The following is a 6,157-nucleotide window of genomic DNA, read 5'->3' on the forward strand; positions in this document are numbered from 1 at the left end:
TCATAGGAGCAGAGCCTCTCTGCTCCTATGATGCTGCTTGGCCTGCTGTGTTCATCCAGCCCTGCACCTTGTTGTCTCTTAACCCTAAGATCTCCACCTTTCTCCTGTTCTGCTGAAAGACTGTCAAGCTGAAATATTTCCCTCTCCTCGGATTTAACCTGACACCGTGCAGCCTTTTTCTGTTTGTATTTCACAACTCGTTTGTGGCTGGGAACATCGCAGCAAGATTTTTTTTTTTCCGTTTTCCTGTGCCCCTGTTCAGTTTGGACTTTCCTGACCTGTGCTTCAACTCCAGGTTGTCGTGCTTAGTGGTTTAATGGAGCTGTGTAAAGAAAAGTAACTGAGGAATGCTCACTGGGCATTTAATGAGTTAAGCCTGGGCGTGGATTCTGAGCAAACTGAATAGCTTACGTAGAAGCTGCTTATCTGTAAACATTCGTGCAAACATTTTAAATAGGCAGAAGTATCTTAAAACAATGTTAATACAGCTATAACAGTCAGAAACTAGTTTCATCTCTGCTGTTACTCTGAGATATATTAAACGCACAACGCACACTATGTATACACAAACAGACACACAACCCACCTTATTTCCATATGCTTTATCCAACAATAGCACAGGAATAGGAGAATTTAAGTCTTTCTGGTGTTGATTGGGGTGATAGTAAAACGAAAAGGAGTAGGAGCCACTTCAGTACATCAGAAGAGTTTATAATTAATCACGTCCTTGCATACAACTTGAGGTCTCCTCTCACATTTTCTTTCCAACACGCTAACTCACTCTGCTTTCTTTCCAAGAGTGTGGGAAAGCGCTGAAGATAACAGCCCTTGCAACTTGGAACAGACCCAACTGTCGAATTGCAAGAAGCCTATTTCAGGCAAAGTGCTGGAGCTAACTATACATTAGAGCTAACCTTAGCCCTACTATTCATCGCATCTTGGAATTGGTAGCAGAGATATAATGAGGAAGTTGAGAAAGATTTTCACAGAAGCGTCGTTTGAATATGGAACACGCTAAGTACTGCAAGTGGCATGCAAAGCCAAGTCAACATTGACATTTAAGGGGGAATTAGACAGACACTTGAAGCAGGATTAAAGGGAGACAGGGGTAGAGAAAGCAATCAGGGTTGGAATGGGTAATTCAAAGTGGAACCAGTAGCAGAACAGGCAATCTGTCTCAAATGGTTACCTTGCTGAAAGCCACATAATTGCATGAAAAAAATGAGCCCATTTTGAGGCCAGACCTCAAATGGCAGTCACGAGTATTGTAGATAACAATTTTCACCATACTGAGAGTTCTCCTGCTTTGTCATTTAGACTTAAACAAAGCTTCAGGCACAAAGACGGAAAGAGATCTCTTTAATATTAGATACATCAGGCCTTAAGAATCTGGTCATTTCTTTTATCCTCACTGGTGTTTGTGGGAAGTTGCTCTTTGCAAATTGGTCACCGCACTTCCTCTGGTGACCACACCGTGCCGTGAGGTGCGCTGGGACATTCCGAGGCCTCCAAAGAGGGGATGAGGTGATGTTCAGAAATACAAGTTCATCCCTGCTTTCAGTTGGTTCCAAACTTTCAGTGACAGCAATTGAGCCCTGGTAGCCAACCCATGAGGCTGCTTTGGGTCTGTATGGATTCAGACCGGGGAATCGAAGCCAGGATCCTTTGAGTGACCCCACCTAAAGGATCAGGGTGGGTTGGGGGCGGGGGAGGGGGGTGCATGCAAGTTGAGGGGAAGACTGTCCAACACCCCCCTCTCCCTTTGCATGCAGCCATTTGGGACCCCCACAGCCACCAAACCATCAAAGACTACTCTGGTGTAAATGCAGCTGTTTACTAATAGCGTCCAACACAGAATTATCAGCAGAGAGACTCAGTCTGTTATCACTGCACTGCGGATAAATGTCACAATTACAATGCGAAGAGTCCGTAATTAACTACAGCTCTGAACAAAAGTTATTCATATTGCACACAGCCAGAGAACATTACCCACAACCATCTCATCACAATATTAAATGCAGACTTCATTCAATCGTTACTTAGGCTATGCGTTCTTACTGTTAATGATTTTCTGGGATGTGGATTCAAATGAGAGCCAAGGGTTGGCAAATTAATACAGTTCGGCATCGCCATGCTGACCCTGCTTCTGAGCTAAGCTGCTGAGCAGCTCCAATAGATTTGCATCCAATCTGTCTTCTCTTTCATTGTGTACAGCCACGCTCTCCCTCACATCTCTATGATCACTGTCTAAGGATAATGGGTAGGCCATTCAGGACTGAGATGAGGAAGAATTTCTTCACTCAGAGAGTGGTGAACCTGTGAAATTCTCTCCCACAGGGAGCTGTAGGGGCCAGTTCGTTAGATATACTCAAGAGGGAACTGGGCATGGCCCTTGCGGCTAAAGGGATCAAAAGGGTATGGAGAGAGAAACCGGGAATGGGATACTGAGATTGCATGATCAGCCATGTTCATGTTGAATGGTGGTGCAGGCTTGAAGGGCCGAATGGCCTACTCCTGCACCTACTTTCTATGTTTCTGTTCTTCTATGATTTCCATTTTACCCCAGTTCTGGCCTCTCTTCGGCACCATTAATGCACTGGGGACAATCCCGCTGTGGACCACATGCAGGCAGGTGGGATTAATTTAGAACAGCACCACGGTCAGCCCGGACATGATGGGCCTAAGGGCCTGTTCCTGTGCTCGACTCTTCCTCATTCATAAAATCTGGAATTGGAAGCTGGTCTTGGTGATGGAGACCATGGCAACCATCATTGACTCCTGTAAATTGTAAAGTTCTTCTATACCTGGTCTAGCTTGACCTGCTGACCCACAGTAATAGACAGTGACAGCACAGAAAGAGGCCATTCAGCCCATCATTTATTCAACTTTCGAACAACAGAAGATACGGAAGCACAAGTGAATACCTAAATGTGACTTTCTGACTCAACCACTCTTTCAGCCGTTGAGTTCTAGACCCCTCACCATCCTCTGGGTGAAAAATAACTTCTAAGCTCCCCTCTTAGCCTTCCATCTCTTGCCTTCAATCTATGTCCCCTTGCTATTGATCCTTCTACTCCTGGAAAAAGTACCTTCCTGTCCAACCTATCTATGTCCCTCACAATCTTATACGCTTTTATCAGGTCCCCTCTCAACCTTCACCGCTCCATGGAGACAACCCCAGGCTATCCGATCTTTCCCCATAGCTCAGACCAGGCAACAACCTCATAAATCTCCTCTGTGCCCTCTCTAATCCCATCGCCCTTTCATATAACACGACTAGAACTGCACACAAAAGCTGTCCTCTCAGTTGGCGAAGAAGGCATTCAGTTCAAGGCCAGTAAGGGAGGGGCAAAAAAAATGTCCTTACCAATGACGCCCAAATCCCATGAAAGGATAAATAAAACCTCTCCAGTCCTTTCTGTTTCTCTCTGATGTTTTCTTAAAACCCATCTGCCTGGCAAAGCTTTTTGTCATCTGTCCTAATGTCCCCTATATCCTTGGCTTAGTGTCAAATCTTGTCCGAAAACTGTCAATTTTGATGGTTTGCCAAGTCGAAATTGCTATACGAATGCATGTTGTTGTTGACTCAAAGTACAACACAGGAGTTAGTTGATGCTTGTCACACTGGGATCTCTTGAACTCCCTTCATTATTGATGTCCTGTGAGGAGCTCCATCATCTGTCTTGCAGGAGATACTGTTCCACTCCAAGAGTGAAGCACAAGGTTGTGTAATACCGGGGGAGTGTTGCACTGTTGGAGGTCCGTGATTTGGATGAAATGTGAAGCCTTGTCTGTTCTCTCAGGTGGGTCTGAGAGATCGTACAGCACCGTTTGAAGAGGAGGAGAGCAATGGTGGGGGCCGGGTGGTGGTGGTGTGTGCGGTAGAGTGGATTCAGCTCAGCCATGATTTTATTGTCTGGAAGAACTGATTCAAAGGGCCAAATGGCCAATACTAGCTCGCAATTCTTTATTTCTTTTTTGTACAGATTTGCTGGCTGGGCCAGCATTTATTGCCTGTCCCTAGTTGCCACTTGAGAAGGGGGAGGTGAGCTGCCTTCTTGAACCGCTGCAGCCCACCTGCTGTGGGTTGACCCACAATGCCCTTGGGGAGGGAATTCCAGGATTTAGACCCAGTGACAGTGAAGGAACGGTGATATATTTCCAAGTCAGGATGGTGAGTGACTTGGAGGGGAACTTGGAGGGGGCGGTGTTCCCATGTATCTGCTGGCCTTGTCCTTCCAGACGGAAGTGTTTGTGGGTTTGGCAGGTGCTGTCTGAAGATCGTTGGTGAATTTCTGCAGTGGACCTTGTAGATAGTACACACTGCTGCTCCTGAGCGTCGGTAGTGGAGGGAGTGGATGCTTGTGGATGTGGTGCCAATCAAGCGGGGGCTGCTTTGTCCTGGATGGTGTCAAGTTTCTTGAGTGTTTTTGGGGCTGCACTCATCCAGGCAAGTGGAGAGTATTCCATCACACTCCTGACTTGTGCCTTGTAGGAACATTGACATACAGCAATGCCCCGTATGCTCGTAAGGATGGCTTTGCAGGGTCTCCAGGGACCTATGTCACTCCCAGTGGGCAACACAGTGGCTCAGTGGTTAGCACCACTGCCTCACAGCGCCAGAGACCTAGGTTCGATCCCACCCTCAGGTGACTGCCTGTGTGGAGTTTGCACATTCTCCCTGTGTCTGTGTGGGTTTCCTCCGGGTGCTCCAGTTTGTAACCACAATCCGTGGATGTGTAGGCTAGGTGGATCAACCATGGGAAGTGCAGGGTTACAGGGATAGGGTAGGGGGATGGAGCTGGGTGGGATGCTCTTCGGAATTTTGGTGTGGAATGGATGGGCCGAATGGCCTGCTTGCACACTGTAGGGATTCTATGTTTCAATGCTCAGGTTGGTTCTGGGTGGCCCATTCAGTTTCATTTCTTTTTCAGTCTATTGTGCTTTTTTAGAACATGAGAGGATTGCTTGGCCATTTCAGACATTGTTCAAGAGTGAACCACTGGAGCGTGTCTGGAGATGCATATAGGCCAGACAAGATAGGGAAGGCACATTTCCTTAGAATGCTAAAGGATATTAGTGAATGAAATGAACGTTTACCAAAATCATCAATAATATCATGGTCACCATTACGGTTTTGGGTTAAAATTTCATCATCTGCTGTGACAGTTGTTAAACCTACAGCCCCGAAACTTAGACTTCTATCGACTGGTCCAATGACATGCCCACTGTGCCAATGGAACACCTACCTCTCATGATGTCCTTTGGACCTACTAGTGGGAGTGTTTATTGATCTACAGCAGTCTGTTGCGATCTCTGTGCCCCAGGTTTGGGAAGACTAAGAGGGAAGACCCTATCATCGTTCCTGGGATGAGGATGTTACTAGTTGGGCTAACATTTCTTGCTCATCCCTAATTGCCCAGAGGGTAGTTAAGAGTCAATCCCATTGCTTGGGTTTGGAGTCACATGTAGGCCAGACCAGGTAAGGATGTCAGTTTCCTTCTCTAAAGGGCATTAGTGAACCAGATGGGTTTTTCCCAACAATCAACAATGGATTCATGATCAACATTGGACTCTTAGTTCCCAGGTATAAATTGAATTCAAATTCCACCATCTGCTGTGGCAGGATTCGAACGCTAGTCTCTGAGTTAACAGTCCATCGATAATACCACTAGCCCATTGCCTCCCCACAGGAGCCAAGAGGTTGTGCGGTGAGAGAGAATGAACCTCCTCAGACCTGAGGCTGCTGAACTCATGCCCCCTTTATGTTGTCACTCAAGCTCCATGAGAGACACCTCAGTAAAATCGTTGCTTCTTCTTAAGCCTCATCTTAGTGCTACCGCTGTCAGTTCCGAATGCCAAGGCTATCGGGTCAGGCAGCTCGCTCAGCAGAGATCTAAAGCAATAATCTGCTATCCCAGTGAGTACTTAACCCCTGTGGTTAGATGGTCATCTATTGTGTTGCTGTTTGTAGGCACATCGCTGCTGATTGTATGGGACAGGAAAGTTGTTAGCGAATATTCACCCATAAGCTCTGCTCACATCAGCAGCAAATATAGCTCTGTTCTCCTGGAACCTGGCCTACAGCATGGCACTGGGGCATGTTCATGAAGATGCCAAGTACCTATCTTTGTCGAGGTAGGTCATGGCTTTGTGC

This window comes from Rhincodon typus, chromosome 38 (assembly GCF_021869965.1).
Source record: "Rhincodon typus isolate 14 chromosome 38, sRhiTyp1.1, whole genome shotgun sequence".
NCBI classification, from domain to species: Eukaryota; Metazoa; Chordata; class Chondrichthyes; order Orectolobiformes; family Rhincodontidae; genus Rhincodon; species Rhincodon typus.